Raw genomic sequence first — 19287 nt, 5'->3', positions numbered from 1 at the left:
AAACAGAGAAGACGAATGACAGATAATAAATAATGAGAATATAAATGATAACATGAAAATAATGGTAATTTGCTAGTCTCCAGCCTCGAGTCCGAGTCAAGTCTGAAGACTTTTGAGGTCGAGTTCGAGTCGAGTCTGAAGTCAATGTGTAGTGCGACTTAAGTGCGACTCGAGTACGAGTCGCAAGTCCGAGTCACAGGGCCGTTTCAAGGAATTTGGGGGCCCCAAGCAAAATGGACTTGGAGGCCCCACCACCACCACCGTCCGCTGACACCGACACCCCTGGACCACAGCAAAAAAACCTACGCCTCACCATCCCGCCCCGCCCGCCCAAAGCCTACAGCAACCACAGCATAGACACACTGTTGAAGTTCAACCACACATTATATCAATAAAATATTTCTTAACAGTGCAAATACTGCTTACAAATGTTGCATATAGGCTACTGCACACATAGTATGTTTACTTATTTTATTTGAACATTTGCAATTAACATATAAACAAAGTGCAAAATCGGTATTAAATATAAAATCCAACATAGATAAAAGTACACACACACATATAAGATTAACCTTTAAAAAACATGCAAAATATCTACATCTGCTGTTTGCGAGCCTTGGCTTCAGCAAAGGCAACCACAATGTCCTCCATGTCCAAAGACCGGCGAACATCACGCTAAATTGACGTAACGGCCAGTCCTGTGAGTCTCTCTTGGCTCATGGTGGATCTCATGTATGTCTTTATCAGCTTCAAAGCTGAAAAGCTCCTCTCACCTGAGGCCACAGTCACAGGGAGAGTCAGGAGTAGCCGCAAGGCAATGCTTAAATTACTGTAAAGATCCAGTAACTTTTCACTGTATATGTAGTTCAGCATGTCAAATGGGCAGGTGGCTAACATAAACAGGGATCATCCCTATGTTCCCCCGGGTCCTATGTTCCCCGCTTTGTATGTGACCGGGGAACATAAGGATGATCCCGTCTACAGTTAGCCAGTTAGCTGAGTTAGCCGCCGAGTTAGCAGCCGAGCTAGCAACCGAGTTAGCCGCCGAGCTAGCAGCCCCTACTGTGGGGGGCCCCTTTGAGGGGGATTCCGATAACAGTGTCGCTGCACTTTCCTGCATTGACCATCACAGCATTTAAAGGGACGCGCACAAAGTTTGTCGTTGCATTCAATTCATAACCAGTCGTTGTCTGGGGGCCCCCGGCCAGCTCGGGGCCCAAGGCAATTGCTTGGTTTGCCTGTCCTGTTGCGACGGGCCTGCCGAGTCACCAGCTCTGATAGAAGATAACAACAATACGATACTTTAGAAATATGACAAAATGAAGGACATTTTCCTCCCTTCTGTAACAAGCAGCCAGTGAGGTGTTTTCATTGTCTGTTAAATGAATCTGAGTTCTATTTGAGGTTTTCCCATTAAAGGGGAGGTTTTTCTTGCTGTTGTTGCCAAGTGCTGCTCATGGATCTTGTGTTCCTTTAAACTGAAGAATGTGGTCCAGACCTTCTCTATGTGGAAAGTGCCTTGAGAAAAGTTTTGTTGTGATTTGACAACATATATATGTTGTAGATGATCGGACCGATCTGATACATCAGTTAAGATACAGATGCAGACAGTTAACAGTAAATTCAGCTATTTGTTTTCTAATTCACCATCTAGTTAAATATCAGGTCAGAGCCACAAAAAATCCATAAACAACTTCCTTCATTTAGTAGAAATATTTTTTTAATAAGTCTGTCTCTCTGTCAGTAAGACACACATTTCAAAGGGGCTTTATGCGAAATACAACTTTATTAGCTTTCAGGAATTTAATTTTTGCTATGTTAACAACTAATGGTGTATTGACATCTGGAGTAGAGAGTCACGTGACATGCCCTCTGTGTGCGTTGTTCTGGAGCCTCTGTTTTGGAAGCCGGGACTGCAGCGCGTTCATGTTAGTGCATGTGAAACACCTCCTCCTCTCCTCCACCAGAACCGTTAACCCACTCTCCCTATATAACCGCTGCAGCGAGGGAGGAGCAGCGTGCACCTTTCGAAAGCGGTAAGTAACTATATGTGTATATACAGTCACATATCTGTTTAGTTAGTGTTAGACTAATGTTAGACATTATGTCGCATATCATGTTCATTTAGTTGACAGTCTTAGGACGGTCAGGCTCGAGCTGTTGCCTCTCTAATATTAGTTATATTTGAGGCTCAGCGGTGACAGAGCAGCAGACAGCCGCCTGAGCTGCAGCTCAGCTTCATGATGGAGCGAGCTAGCATTCAAACTAGGGCTGTCAAACGATAATTTTTTTAATTGAGATTAATCGCAGAATTTCCATAGTTAATCGCGATTAATCGCGTTTTGAATTGCATGTTTAAAATCCTGTTATTTTACATTTCAAGGCAGTTGAATCAATCACGGCTCTGCTGCGACTCCCACACTCCAAAAGGGTACTTTGGTGGAGCTGAGGCTAGCTTGGCTGCACCTGGGTGTTTAGCGTGGAGGTGCTAACTCAAACTTGACGTACTCCGGTGGTAGTTAAACTCCGTTTGACAAAGGTTGCATTCAGGCGGGGAGTACCGGTCCTCTGAAAAGAAGCCAATGCGGTTACTCTCCAGGTCGAGACCTTTCCAACGATGTGTTTGGTTTAACTCTACGACAAAGTTCTAATTTTCTCATTTCACAGACACAAGCCATCCCAGGCCTAGTTTCAGAGACAACTTTGAAGGACCAAGATATAAAATTAAGCTTTTTCTTTTTTGTTTGTTTTTTCTTTTTTAGGGGAAAAAGCCCAACATGTTAAATAAAAGTCTTACTAGTTGCGCGCAATCGCTTACTAGTGCGGCGCGAGGCTCAACTAGTTAAAGCCAAGTGTCAACATGTAAGAAAAATTTCCTACATGTTCGGTCAAAGTCTTTACATGTTCGGTACAAAGTCTTACTAGTCGGACAAAATGTACTCTACTAGTTAACTAGTAAGACAAAAATCAGTGTTACTAGTTAACTAGTTAAACTTTTTGGATCTTACTAGTAGTACTAGTAAGGTCAAAAACTCCCTACTAGTGCAACTAGTGGACATTTTGGCTCCTACTAGTACTACTAGTAAACATTTTGAGCTTCACTAGTAGTACTAGTAGTACGGGAATACAGTAACTAGTAGTACTAGTTGACTGCATGCACGTGAAACGGGCGGGATAATGAGGAAATTCTCAGTCCTGATTGGTTGGTTTTCTTTATTTTGAACTGGAGTGCCAATTGGAAACCTCAGTTCATGCCTCGTCATTTGCATTTTGTGCAACTAGTGTAACTAGTGGGCATTTTGGCTCTTACTAGTAGTACTAGTAAGGTCAAAAACAGTCCACTAGTGTAACTAGTCGACATTTTGGCTCTTACTAGTAGTACTAGAGGACATTTTGGCTCTTACTAGTACTACTAGTAAACATTTTGAGCTTTACTAGTCAACTAGTAAGGCGAATTTGCACTCAACTAGTTAACATGTCGGCGGTTTTGCAGCGCACTAGTTAACTAGTAAGACTTTGAGCTTTACTAGTTGGGTCCAGTAGTCGACTAGTGCGCAAAAAGCGTACTAGTTGGGACTTTGGCGCTACTAGTGTGGCGCTCGGCTCAACTAGTACGGCTTTTGTCCGAACTAGTTGGCCAAAAGTGTCACTAGTTGCTGAAAAAGCATAACTAGTATGAGTTTTTGTTCGACTAGTACGGCAAAATGGCCAACTAGTTTGACAAAATGTCCAACTAGTGCTGCCAAAGACCGAACTAGTAGAGGAAACTTACGTTTGATATCAAGGATATGTAATAAATGCTCAAAGGGCTTTCCATACAGTGGTAGTAGTAGTAGTAGTAGTAGTAGCAGTGGTAGTAGTAGTAGTAGTAGTAGTAGTAGTAGCAGTAATAGTAGTAATAGTAGTAGTAGCAGCAGTAGTAGTAGTCAGGGTTGCATTGGCCATTGGGAGTACCGGGATTTTTCCCGGTGGGCCGATCAATAATGGCCTGCCCGTTTTTATTTTCTATTTGTTCATTTAGTTTTTGCTGCGCCTTGCCATGATAACTCTCCCAGCCCAGAGCAGAGACATGCACCGGCCCACAGAGCTCCGCTGCAGCCTGCAGACACAGCAGAGGCCTATCGGCTTGTCTGTCTAAAGAATACCTGGCCCTTGCATGTTCTAGATACCCCCCCCCCCCCCATCCAATCACCTTTAATGACAAGCAGTCATAGTGAGAGAGCGAGTGAGAGAAACAACAACACACCAGCATACGAAAAACAAAGCGAGGATTACAAAATGGGGAATGAGAAAAGCTCTCGTGACCGATGCTGCTATAGGAGCAAAAAACTGTCAGAAATGTTTGCTGCTGCGGCCAACGTAGCTAGATCTAGCAGCAGTGGTTCCTCTCAGCAGCAGGTGTGTCAGAGTGAGGCTCCTGCTGCCATGGTGGTGCAGCAGCAGGTTGAGGAAGACTCTCCACCATGTGGAAGTGATGATACAGTCTTCAGCAGGTGTGAGCCTGCCAGCATGGTGTGGATAAACACTCATTAAATGTTCAGAACGGTTACTAACTGTCTATGAACTTTACTAAACATAATAAATAGCAAACTCTGCATAGTCTGGTGTGTTACAACTAGGCCTAAATCTAGTTATCTAAAGTATCGTAAAACAATCATATTCATATACTATCTTGATTAATTGATTAGTTGCTTTTATTAACCACATAACCACTATTTACATCAAAGGATGCCACATAATTACAAATCTGCAAGCTTACAACTCACATGTTGCAATGTGATGTTGTTTGAGCGCGTAGATTTGCTACTTTCACAATTTTTGATTATTTCTACCTATTATGACCTATAAGTGTTTTAAGTGTACATGTGGTGTACATGTACCTTTCTTTGTGCCCACAGTCCAATTTGTTCATGAAGGACATTGATCTAACACCATAACACATATGTAGCCTATGCTTTACATATTTTCTTCAGTCAGTGTTTATGGTTTATTGCTCGTTACAACTCTGGAGTTGTCCTCAGAGACTTTTATACTCTTTCAGCTCACTGTTTTGGGTTTACAGCCCACAACTTTACCGTTTTGGTTCATTGTGAAGCTATGAGCAGCTTTGTTTCCAGCAGCAGGCAGATGTTTTCAGATAAAAAGCTGTAAAAAGTCACTGTATACTACCTGCTCAGCACCAAACAGCAGACAGACACAGTTAGCAGGTGAACATAGTGGAGTATTTAGTAGATAAAGAGCCAGATATTTCCCTTGGGTGTTGGTGGAAGACACATCAGAGCTTAAAGGAGAGTGAATATTGGACTTACTTCTATCAGATAGACACAAACATGACTATATAAATTCTTGCTTCAACAAAAATTCAGCACTTTTACATTGTCATTATGACTTCACAGAAATGAACAATGTATGAAGCAGTCAAATCCAATAGGCTATTAGTTAGTTATTTTATCTGTTGTTATTGCGTCATGTTTAAGAACACAGTATTGTAAAGTGCTTTTTTAAAATAACACATGATGAACTTCAATGAATTTGTTCCATTTCAAAACAGACTTTCTCTGAATGTGTTTCAATGCAGTCATATTCCTCCAGCAGATGGCAGTAATGACCCCACATATTTGTTATATTTAACCCCAATAACAAAACTATATCATTATCAGAATTTAAGCATATTTAACACAAGTTTCACCCTCTGATATGGTCTAATTAAAAGGTCAATAGATGTGAGGCACACAGGAAGCTTCACATACAGTCTTTCATAGAGCTGGAGTAACTGGCCTGCAGCCAGCCTCCGGCCCTCAGCGGTCCCTGCCTCCAGATAAACCGGTTGCAGGGAACCCAGCATCCTGCCTCCCACTGTCCCGTCTGGGAAATGTCCTTAGCTGGATCTAATCTCCAAAAACATTCTCTTGAAATACTGTTTCCCCCCCAGGCTCTGACTGAGTGTCAGTGTGTAAGTAAAACACCCTGTATGAAAGTGTATGAACCCAAATAGGTCTGAGATCTGTCAGTGGACTGTCAGTAGATAATCAACCCTCAGGGGTTGAACCAAACTCATTCCACGACCCCTCCTGCTGGAGAGAGGAGGTTTCAGTAGGGTTCATCAGCAGAACATACAACATGCCTATACACTACCCACACCAACCCAATGTTGCTGATCATTTGTAAAGCTCTTTAAAGCCTTGTACATAAATGGTAAAAGATGAGACTTCCTTATGTTTTCCCATGAAAAGGCCAAAACCAACAATGTGATTTTCTGTCTCTCTTTACTATCAGAGTCTGTGGCTCTCATACCCAAGACCATTGGTTCCAACTAAAGACTGAACATCTTTACAACAAACAAATGAAACAGGAAAAAAGTTGCTCACTATAGTTTTTAGCAATTCAAACAGGAGAAAATAGTGTATTTGTGGGTTTTTTTTGCAGCAAATGAATCCCTAATGGAGCTCTAGTGAGTATTATTGGCAGCAGGATGGTGTGTGTGGGACTGAGTTAAAATAAACTACAGAGTGTTTGTGCATGGTAATGAAGGAACATGTCACCCAGTGCAGCGGTTTGGCTGATTGATGTGTTTTTAACAGTTTTTGGACAACAATGGAGTTCTACAGCACAGAGGAGTAAGATATATCATACTTTGAATACACACACAATACTTGTTAGTAGATCAGTTCATTGTTGACTCTGTGTTCTGCCCTGAATATGTTTTCTATGTTAAAAAGACACTTAAAGTGACTGTTGAAACGTTTTATTGTTGCAGAGGTATTGTGGAGCTTTTATTTTGAAATCAACCTAGTTACAGGAAGCAGGAAGTAACAATGTAAACAGTGAGAAGACATGATGGCATGTGTGTACCATCTCTTGGCTGTTTCAAAGTAATCCTTTGTGTGTATCCCTCAGAAAGCAATGACTGTAAGTGTTACACATTCTTTACATGTTAAACAATTTATATTCATTTATATTGACGAGTTTACCGACATTCTTTCTAAGTTTGTATGAAAGTAGCGGCGTAATGTGTTGGAGTCTGTAAGACAACTGTACCATCATATACTTACCTGTAATTACCTGGTTTCATAGCCTATTACATTAATGTTGGTCTGTTGTATACTTAGTAGGTTACAATGTTAATATTGAAATATTGAGCAGTCAATACTTACCTGTTATTACATAGTAGTCATCCAAGCATTTTTTGTATCTTTCTTTTTCTAGTTTTACTCCAATTCAATGCTGTCATCCTGACTTACCTGCTGTGTATGAAGTCAATAAAGGAGCAAGCACGCTCACTTCCTGGCTCTTGAAAAGGAGTTTGGCTGGCTGTTTATCTATGTCAACACTTTGGAAGTAAAACACATAGAGAGAACAGTACAGTAAAAAGTCATACTGTCAGAAGGATTCATCTGCCACAGTTATGGAAGCCCAGTCAACACAAAAGGATGAAAAGGCATCATCAGAATCCAGCTCCATTGGCACATCGTCTTCCAAGTGCTCAGTGGCCAGTGCCGCTGCTAAGGCCAGAGCTGCAGCCGAAGCCGCACGCACCAGAGTCACATTCGCACAAAAAGAGTTGGAATTGAAGAAACAGAAAGCCAAGTTAGATTTGGAAAAGGCTACACTAGAAGCGAACCTAGAAGCACTAGAACTGGAAAAAGCAGCTGCTGCTGCCAACGCAGAGGCTGAAGTTTTAGAGGCTGCAGCAAGAACAGAATGTGAGGACAAGCGCAGTGTCGTCAGGAGCGACGTCTCACCACACTCAATTCGACAGCGAACAGAGGCATATCTGGAACATCAGGCTCAGGTTAGCTTCAATCCAGACACACAGCCCCCTCCCCATATCACAGAGACACAGCCACTGACAAGGCAGGAGGCCCCTGGATCAAGTCCTGCTTACCACCATGATGGCTTGCCCACAATGCCAAGACACACACAGCAAAGACAGTACGTATCAACACCAGTGCACCAGACACACCCACCCGAGCACCCAAGCTCACACCCTCATTCCTCCTATAAGCCCTATGAGGAGCGGCCCTCCTCTCCATTCAGGCATGCAAGTTATTCAGACCATTTTCCTAGGAACAACTCTGCTATCACTCCATCTTCTAACATGATAGACTTTGCTAAATATCTGGCTCGCAGGGAGTTAGTAACTACAGGTCTTACTAAATTTGATGATCAGCCTGAGAGCTTCAGAGCGTGGCAGTCCTCCTTCTTTAACGCCACTCAGGATTTGGACCTATCAGCTAGTGAAGAGCTAGATCTACTGGTAAAATGGCTGGGAAGGGAATCATCTGAACATGTTAAAAGAATTCGAGCAGTACATGTCACCAACCCTCAAGCCGCGCTTCGGCTGTCTTGGACAAGACTCAGAGAGTGTTATGCCACCCCTGAAGTGATAGAGAGTGCTTTGTTTAAGCGGCTGGATAACTTTCCTCGTCTCACTTCAAGGGAGAACATTAAACTAAGAGAACTTAGTGACCTGGTCATGGAGCTGCTCTCAGCAAAAGAAGACGGGTACTTACCTGGACTCAGTTACCTTGACACACCACGGGGCATTAACCCCATCGTTGAAAAGTTGCCACCAAACTTACAAGAAAAATGGCTGTCTACTGGGTCAAGGTATAAAGAACATTACAGAGTTTTTTATCCCCCGTTTTCTTTCTTTGCCGACTTTGTCAGCAATGAGGCAAAGGCCAGAAATGATCCCAGCTTTGTCTTGATGAACAGCAGTCGTACCCATTACCGTAATGAAAGGCCCATAGCAAAGCATGATGGTGTGAAGACAGCTATATCTGTCCATCGGACAGATGTGTCAGTAACAGCAGGCTCAGGCTCGACGTATAGAACAGAGATGGAGAAGAAAAGTAGTGGTGATCCAGCTAAATACTGCCCACTTCACAATAAAGCTCATCCTCTGGAAAAATGCAGAGCCTTTAAAATGAAGCCGCTGACAGACCGCAAAAGATTGCTTAAAGATCACAGACGATGTTTTAGGTGCTGCTCTGCAACTCACATGGCCAGAGAATGTCCTGTGGAGCTGAAATGTAATGAGTGTGAGAGTGATCGACACTGCACAGCCATGCATCCAGATGCTAACCTTTCACCAGCAGTGTCACCTGCGACTGAGCCAGACATAGAGCAGCAAAACAACCCACCTCCAGAGGTAACTTCAAGGTGCACTGAGGTATGTGGAGAAGGCCTCCCAGCACGATCTTGCGCAAAGATATGCTTGGTGCAAGTTTACCCACAGGGACAAAGGGAACGCTCAGTCAAGATGTATGCTATCCTTGACGACCAAAGCAATCGCTCCCTGGCTAGAGCTGAGTTTTTCCAGCTCTTTGACATCAGAGGCACTCCTTCACCCTACTTGATGAGAACCTGTGCTGGCACCACTGAAATGACTGGAAGGAAGGCAGTTGGTTTTCAAATAGAAGCAATGAATGGTGAAGTGTGTTTAGACTTACCGCCACTCATTGAATGTAATGAGATCCTGACCAGTCGTTCAGAAATCCCCTCACCAGAGGTCGCTCTTTCCCATGCTCACTTAAGACCTGTGGCACCTTACATCCCAGAGCCTGATCCTGAGGCACAAATCCTGATCTTACTAGGGCGGGACCTCATACGTGTTCACAAGGTGAGACAGCAAATCAATGGGCCACACAATGCACCTTTTGCCCAGCGTTTGGATTTGGGGTGGGTGATAGTGGGGGAGGTCTGCATTGACAGTGCTCACAAGCCCACTGTAGCTGTCTTTAAGACCAACGTCCTGCAGAATGGACGTCCATCTTTTCTAACGCCATGTCAGAAACACATCTGTGTTAAAGAAAAAGCAAGCTACGGCGGGGAGCACAGGCACGGCCTTTCTACCCATCAGTCCAGCTATTCTGCCATCAGTGTGCCTGCTGAAGACAAACTTGGATGCAGTGTGTTCATGAGAACAGAGAATGATGACAAACCTGCTTTGTCTTTCGAGGATGAGACATTTCTGGAGATCATGCAGGAGGAACTCCAGAGAGATGAGAAGAACAGCTGGATTGGTCCCTTACCATTCAGGTCACCCAGACCACGCCTTCCAAATAACCGTGCTCAAGCCCTCTCTCGCCTCCACTCCTTGCAACGTACATTGAACAAAAATTCTGAGATGAAAGAACAGTTTGTTGCTTTTATGGAGAAGCTCTTTGAAAATGGACATGCTGAGGAAGCTCCCCCTGTCCCTGAGAATACAGAGTGTTGGTACTTACCCATTTTTGGGGTGTATCACCCCCAAAAGCCAGGTCAGATAAGGGTTGTGTTCGACTCAAGTGCACAAGAAGGTGGCATCTCCCTTAACAATGTCTTGCTTTCAGGCCCCGACTTGAACAACTCCCTCCTTGGAGTACTGCTCAGGTTCAGAAAGGAGCTTGTTGCCCTAACTGCTGACATCCAACAAATGTTCTATGGGTTTTTGGTGAGGGAAGACCACAGAAACTACTTAAGATTCCTCTGGCACAAAGATAACGATTTGAGTAAAGAGGTGGCAGAGTATAGAATGCGAGTGCATGTGTTCGGAAACAGCCCTTCACCTGCAGTGGCGATATATGGCCTTCGGAGAGCTGCCCAAGAAGGTGAACAAAAGTATGGCTCTGACTCTCGCCACTTTGTCGAGCGACACTTTTATGTGGATGATGGGCTCATCTCCCTCCCAACTGAAGCCGAAGCCATTGATCTGCTCAAACGCACTCAAGCTTCACTGGCAGAATCAAATCTTAAACTGCATAAAATCGCCTCTAACAGTGTCGCAGTGATGCAAGCTTTCACACCTGGAGACCTGGCTGCAGGCCTAAAGGACTTGGGCCTTGATGCAGAAGTGCTTCCAGTACAAAGAAGCCTTGGTTTGTGCTGGAACATAGACTCTGACACTTTCACATTCAGAGTTGCAGTCAACGACAAGCCGTTCACCCGCCGTGGAGTGCTATCCACCGTCAATAGCCTCTTCGACCCATTGGGCTTGGTCGCACCAGTGACCATCAGGGGGCGAGTACTGCTCAGAGAACTTTCTGCTGACATTCATGAATGGGACACTGAACTTCCTGCAGACAAGTTAAACAAGTGGGAAGCATGGAAAGAAACACTGCAGGATTTGAGTAGCCTCCATCTTCCCCGTTCATACATACAACAGTCTCTCTCCAGTGCCACATACACAGAGTTGTGTCTCTTTTCGGATGCTTCTAGCTGGGCTATAGGAGCAGTAGCTTATTTGAGGGTTGTCTTGACAGATGGGCAGTGTAGAGTTGGCTTTGTGCTCGGGAAAGCAAAGCTAGCCCCTCAACCAGAGCCCACCATCCCTCGCCTTGAACTATGCGGCGCTGTGCTGGCCGTCGAGATGGCGGAACTGATCCTCGACGAGCTTGACCACAAGCCAGACGCAGTGAGGTTTTACTGTGACAGCAAAGTTGTCCTTGGCTATATACACAACGACTCTAAGCGATTCTTTGTGTATGTACACAATCGTGTTCACCGGATACGCAGGACAACCTCCCCCCAACAGTGGCATTATGTGCCTACAGATCAAAACCCAGCTGATCTGGCCACCAGGTCTGTGGCTGCGTCACAGCTCACCAACAGCATGTGGTTTACAGGGCCAGAGTTCCTTCACAAACCACTTTTGGCCGAAACAAATGAGTCCTTTAAGCTGGTGGATCCTGAAACAGATGCAGATGTGAGACCTCAGCTGACCACCTTTGCTACTCGCATAGGTGAATGTAAACTTACCTCAGGACGTTTCCAACACTTCTCTACTTGGGAGTCTTTGCTGAGAGCAGTTTCCTTCTTGATCCATCAAACTCATTCATTCAGGTCTGACTTACCGCCTACATGCAAAAGATGGCATCAGTGCAATAAACCTCGTAGCCCAGAGGAACTGGCAGCAGCCAAGCTGGCCATACTCAAGTCTGTCCAAAGAGACACTTATTCAGAAGAGTACACTGCACTACAAGAGAACAGAGCAATTCCAAGATCAAGTGCAATCTTGAACCTTGATCCCTTCATGCGTGATGATCTTTTGCGGACTGGGGGACGTCTGAGATATGCATCAATTGAACCAGAGGTGAAAAATCCAATCATTCTCCCAAAACAAAGTCATGTCACAACATTACTGGTGAAACATTACCACACAAAGGTGGAACACCAAGGACGGCAATTCACTGAAGGTGCAATAAGAGCTGCAGGCCTGTGGATTGTTGCTGGCAAGAGGCTGATAAGTTCAGTTCTTCATCGCTGTGTCACCTGCCGCAAGCTGAGAGGAAAACTTGAGGTCCAAAAGATGGCTGACCTCCCTCCAGAACGTCTAAGCTTGTCACCACCATTCACATATGTGGGATTAGATGTTTTTGGTCCCTGGGAGGTGGTGACCCGACGCACTAGAGGTGGCGCAGCTCAGAGTAAGCGATGGGCCATACTTTTCACATGCATGAGCACTAGAGCTGTGCATATGGAAGTCATACAGTCCATGGATGCATCAAGTTGCATCAATGCCCTGCGAAGGTTTTTTGCCTTAAGAGGACCAGCGAAACAACTGAGGTCAGATCGAGGTACAAACTTTGTTGGAGCCAGTTCTGAACTAGGCATGAGACCAGATGATCCAAGTCAAACCAACACATTAAAGTACCTACATGAGAATGGTTGTACATGGGAATTCAACCCTCCTCATGCATCTCACATGGGAGGAGTGTGGGAGCGCATGATTGGTGTAACCCGGAGGATACTTGATTCCATGCTGTTGCAAACCAAACACACTCACTTGACTCACGAAGTGCTCTGTACTCTAATGGCAGAGGTGTCTGCCATAGTCAATTCCAGACCATTAGTCCCTGTCTCTTCTGATCCCTCCTCACCAATGCTGCTGACTCCTGCTATGCTCTTGACCCAGAAACCAGGTGTGCCTGCTCCAGCCGGCAGTTTCAATGAAAAAGATCTCTTCAAGTGTCAGTGGAGACAAGTGCAGGCACTTGCAAATGAGTTTTGGACCCGCTGGAAAAATGAGTACCTCCACACCCTTCAACCAAGGCGTAAGTGGCACACGGCATGTCGAAATCTGGAAGTTGGAGACATTGTGCTACTTAAACAGAGCCAATCACCCCGCAATGAGTGGCCAATGGGTCTGATCACTTCTACCAGTCCAAGCGGTGATGGGAAGGTCCGCAAAGTCGAGGTCAGGACAACATCGCAAGACAAAGTAAAGACATTCTTAAGGCCTATCTCAGATGTGGTTTTACTCCTGGCAAAGGAAAGTCAAATGTCAAGTTAGGAAAGTTAAGTCTAAGTGGCATCAGTAATTGCCAGACGGGGAGTGTTCTGCCCTGAATATGTTTTCTATGTTAAAAAGACACTTAAAGTGACTGTTGAAACGTTTTATTGTTGCAGAGGTATTGTGGAGCTTTTATTTTGAAATCAACCTAGTTACAGGAAGCAGGAAGTAACAATGTAAACAGTGAGAAGACATGATGGCATGTGTGTACCATCTCTTGGCTGTTTCAAAGTAATCCTTTGTGTGTATCCCTCAGAAAGCAATGACTGTAAGTGTTACACATTCTTTACATGTTAAACAATTTATATTCATTTATATTGACGAGTTTACCGACATTCTTTCTAAGTTTGTATGAAAGTAGCGGCGTAATGTGTTGGAGTCTGTAAGACAACTGTACCATCATATACTTACCTGTAATTACCTGGTTTCATAGCCTATTACATTAATGTTGGTCTGTTGTATACTTAGTAGGTTACAATGTTAATATTGAAATATTGAGCAGTCAATACTTACCTGTTATTACATAGTAGTCATCCAAGCATTTTTTGTATCTTTCTTTTTCTAGTTTTACTCCAATTCAATGCTGTCATCCTGACTTACCTGCTGTGTATGAAGTCAATAAAGGAGCAAGCACGCTCACTTCCTGGCTCTTGAAAAGGAGTTTGGCTGGCTGTTTATCTATGTCAACACTTTGGAAGTAAAACACATAGAGAGAACAGTACACTCTGCACATGTGATTTATTAACAGTAAGAAAAATATACAATAACACCAGCATTATCATTTAACTTAGCCTTGATGCTTTGTTCTTGGTTACTTCCAATGTCAAGATAAATCCACAAAGGTGAGGCTGTCTCTGCTGTCAGGGCTTGCATGCTGTTTTTACACAGGCACAGTTGAACCTGCTTTAATGAAGCTGAATCGTACGCAACTGGGGACACACACATTTCCATTGTGTCCTCATAGAAAACAATACAGCCAACCTGCAGTAGTTTCATCTTTCAAACCAAGTCATGTCTTGCACTAAACTAAATGTATAAACGTGTCTGTGTGTCTGTTTTTTTTGTTATAAATTACTTTAAAAATTGTCTGTAGGCAGCAGGAGGCAGACTTTGGGAAGTAGCAACAGGAAATGTAATATATTTGTCAATGAGTTAGAAAAACAATGTGGTGTGAGTGAAGCGACACCACATGCCAACACGTCATCAATGCATCATGGAAAAAAACAATTGCTCTGTGCCACAGTGGCTTCATGATTGCAATTAACCTGGCTCTGATTATCAGGACAGCAAGAGCTATTTCCTGTTTAAATGGCTTAAAAAACAACTTCATTAAAGGTGCTTCTCAGAGATTCTATTACCATTTTCATGTTCTGGAGTCCAGTATTACTCAGTCAAGAAAGGCAAAGAAATGCTGTTGCAATTAATACTTTAAATCAGTCCATATTATAATAAAGTGATACTATATAAAAAATTCAAACCCCAAAAAACATTTATTTACCCTTTAAATATGTGTATCATTCCTCAACTGACAACAAACTGAGAGACACTGAAAATCCGGGTTTACTTTTGGAGGAGTAACCTTTTCCTGTCATTCTTACAAATCACTTTGTTTTTAGCTGCACTTACATGGATGTAATTGGGTAAAGAAAGAGAACAAACACTTCAGATCAACATTTAAATGAATCATCAGACCACAAGGTGAAAGGTTGAATTTAATTGGACTTGAGATGTTTTTACTTGGTGGGTTCATGATTCCATGTTGTCTTGTTTTCTTCTAAATAAATAATGTGTCCAATGGACCCAGACATGCATTGGTGCGGAGGATTTGTTCCAGACTGTGCTATAGAATACATTTGTGAGAGATTGACATTTAAGGTTAGGTGTCAGACTCATCAATATTTTACTTATGTTTGGAAAAAGATTAACTTTAGTCTATCTGATTCCAAAAATCTGACTTATTTCTGCTGTATTTGTGGATTCTTGGCCCAGACTCTGTCTCTGCAGTCTGTGAGATACTAACATATTAGACTATCTAGTAATGGCTTTCCTCCTCCAGGCAATGACAATGCAGCCGATTCCTCTCTCCATATGGTTATTAGTGACAGTGCTGAAATGTGTGTGCGTGGCCAATCCTGCTCTCCTCTCCGTCTCAGGTGGGTTTAAAGTGCCTCAGCTATCTAAGGCCACATGCGTCTGCTGTCACTGGATCTCAAGTGTCTCTTGTGGTTTAATGTGTGCTGTTCTCTTTAGCTGTGATGCACTATAATAATGTGTTGTGAGTGTACTGCCTGTTGTACGTTTTTTTGGTATATGAGTTTACACCAAGGACTGTCAGATATGAAGATATACAGTCATGAATAACATGTAGAACTCATTTGCATTCACAAATATGTGCTGCATGAAATGATGCTGTCTGTATAAAGAAAACAGAAATGCTTGTGGCAACTACAGCATCATTATTGTGTACGTTACTTGTGCAGTACAGATAAATCTGTGCGTGTCACTCTGTGAGACTGTCCTCTCAAGAAAAATGACAGAATCAGTCCTGTAAGAAAGTGCAACAAAACAACATATGTTTAGAAATAAGGTGATGTTATTATGTAGTGATATTATAAAGTACCAAACGTATGGAGGAGGTTTGGGTGGATGGATTAGTCAACAAAACATCTATACTATTACAAGGGAGATCACTGTCTGTTTTCAACTGCAAGTTAACATGGTTTTTATAAAAAACCATCACCATGATGTTTCCCTAGCCTTAACAGTTTGAACCCAAACCATGGTCTTTCCATACAACATACCTACTTAAACCTAAACCTCAGCAGTGACTGCAAAGCACAGACAAATTGTGTGGTTCTGCCAATTACCAGTGAAAGACACATTAGATCAGAAAACAGTTCTATGTATCATTCTTATTTTCATTTAATTTGGAGCCCCAATATTGGTTTCTATTGAAGGCAGCAGACAAAACAGCTGACAAGTATATTTCCTTTTTCTCACCCCCCGCCCCACAAAACAAAAACAAAAATAAAACAGCAACAAACAAACAAACAAACAACAACCAAATGCTAAAAACAGCTGATCACTCTAGTTTTTTTGCAAATATTACTCATATAGGAGGAATGTTGGGGACTATTTTCAGTAGTGTGATGAGGCACTTTATTAAATTTATTTCACATCACATTGTATGAGATGCAAATGATAAAATCTTGGTTGCAATATGTGATGGTATTAATATTACATGTTACATAACATACAATGTCAGATTGTGTTCTGAATGTGTGGTGAATTTCAGTAAATAGAAAAAAAGTATATGAAATCAGAGGCACGTCATCAGGGGCCTGTTTCAGAAAGCAGGTTTAGTGAAAACTCTGAGTTAGTTAAACCTGCTTCCTGAAACAGGCCCCAGGTCATCATCCATCATGTGTTCATGTGTTTTAAAAATGCAGCAAAGCCCCTGACATATTAATGAGAACAAAAGTGTTATCTCCTTAAACTTTATTAAAAACTGCACTTTTGGAGTGCTTCGGTAGTCGAGTGGTTACAGCACATGCCACATAATCACAGTGTCCCTGCTTCAACTCTGGTAACCTTTGCTGCAGGTCATTCCCCTCTCTATCTCCTTGTTTCCTGTCAGCCTCTCTACCATGAACTTACAAATAAAATCAAACAATGCGCAAAAATAAATCAAAACATTAAAAAAGCCCTGCACTTATAAAATATCCTAGTGTATTTTGTGTCATTTCATGTATTATTATTGGTTTGTATGTAGATTTGGTAGCAGCAGTCATATTGGGAGAGTTTGGCCTTAAATGTGTGACAGTGTGTGAATGTTGCCTCAGGTCTCTTTGGTCACCAAAGCTCCACATCAGTCATTAGTGGCCATGTGTCTCACACTGTGAATCGAGGACCAAAGATTTGACCACATTTCTCTCACAATTTACAACTTTCATCAGAGACAGCACAACATTACACAGTCTAAAGAGGCCTTTCATCCACACTTTGTGTTCTATTGAGTACATTCAGCAGCAGTGGTGTATGTGGGACAGAATCAAAACAAACTACTGTGTGTGTGTTTATTGTAATGAAGCAACATGTCACACAATGCAGCAGTGTGGCTCAGTGATGTGTTTTGAATAGTTTTTGGATCAATGGATCTCTATGATACACAGGAATAAGATATATCAGGGGCCTGTTTCAGAAAGCAGGTCTAGTTGACTCAGAGTTTAAAGACTGTGTAAAGTGAATTCAGACATTTTCTTCTAAACACATTAAATAGGTCATAAATGTATTTCTAAAAGGTGTAAAAATGTCAACCATTTAGATTTGAAGATTGGAGCTAGACTTCACAAACTGTGTTTCAAGATTTCTGTGTTCAGGAGTCTGAAAAAATCAAAATACATTCAATGCACACTACTACTACTACAGTCTACAGTTAGCCAGTTAGCTGAGTTACCCGCTGAGTTAGCAGCAGAAATCTCTCAGACGTAGCGTCCATGTTTCTGGTAGAGGTGGTAACTTTGATTGACAGGTGACACTTGGTAGGGGGCGGGGTTTCAGCTGACTCGGCGGGCACTCCCACAGCGTTTGGGAGCAGAGAAAGAGACTGATTTTTAAACAACTTTGAAGCCTTTTCTCATATTTGTTGCAATTTTTTAAATCATTCAAATTTGGCAGGATGGTTAACAACACACTTTTCTGTGGTATGTCAAACTCAGAACACATATTTATTCTTACTTTACACTGACTTTAAGGAAACTCTGGTTTTTCGGTTTCACAAAGCCAGTGAAACTAACCTGCTGTCTGGCAGGTTTTCTTCACCTAACCCTGAGTTTCTCCTCCTTTTTAGTTGAAGCCTGCAGACTGAAGGAGCTGTCAGACATGGTGTGTCCTTTTCTTAGAGACTCAGTTAATATTGAAGCACAAATACTGTATGAAGCAGAAATCTCTCTCAGAGGGTGATCGGACCCTGCTTGGATGTTTTATTATTCTCTGATGATGAATGATGTTCTGTTTGAGTGTTTCCGTTTTTCTGAACAATCGATCATTTATCTGAACAATATTCTCAGCCCTCGTATTGTCTGTATGACACATTGTTTCATTGCACTGAAACAGTTACACTTTTGTAGTGTGGTGTTGCTTTCAAACATGCAATATTAAATACTAGCAGTGTTGGGATGGCTGAAAAATGTACTTTCTTTTTTGTTCAGAATATTTCACTAACTACTGAAATATATCACATGTTGAATGTACCACTGCATGCTGTTTAATGAGGTAGGGCAGGCTAAACAACCCCACAGCTGCTTGTAATGAAATTATACCTTACTTGTTTGAGCTATATTTTTATATTTCATATTCAGTTGCTGCCAAGTACGCCTACGTTCTGTACCTGTTGAGGTCTGCATGAATGTTAAATGTGCCATGCACACACACACACACACACACACACACACACACACACACACACACACACACACACACACATATATATACACAGAATATAAATGTTGAATAAGTCGACCACTCGAGACAAAATATTTCTCTTTTTTTTCATCAATACTCACTGTTGACTGTCAGTAATTTTCTGCCACATTAGCTCATGTTCTTTTGCTGCTGCTACTGTATTGCTTTTTTTCTTAAATATATACTCATCATCTGCATGTATTCATTAATATTTCTAACTCCTTTGGGGAGAAGTAGGAGGACTGAGCCCTTTGTTTCTCCTGTTGTCATGGTGAATCATGTTATCTGTGCTCCATTGATGAGGGCTTGGTATTTCCTCATGCACATGTTACTTTGACTCAGAGTTGATTGAACTAACTGTTAACACTCTGAGTTTGACAGCGCAGAGTTGGTCAACCTAGAGTTAAGGTTTTAACTCAGAGTAGGTTAAACCTGCTTCCTGAAACAGGCCCCAAGATTTGATGCACACACAATACTTTACTATCAATTCATTGTTGGTTTGATCTGCACAGGGTATTTGATGACATTAAGAAAAATGTAGAATATCA

Source organism: Scomber japonicus, chromosome 1 (assembly GCF_027409825.1).
Source record: "Scomber japonicus isolate fScoJap1 chromosome 1, fScoJap1.pri, whole genome shotgun sequence".
Classification (NCBI taxonomy): Eukaryota; Metazoa; Chordata; class Actinopteri; order Scombriformes; family Scombridae; genus Scomber; species Scomber japonicus.
This window is presented reverse-complemented; position numbering follows the sequence as displayed.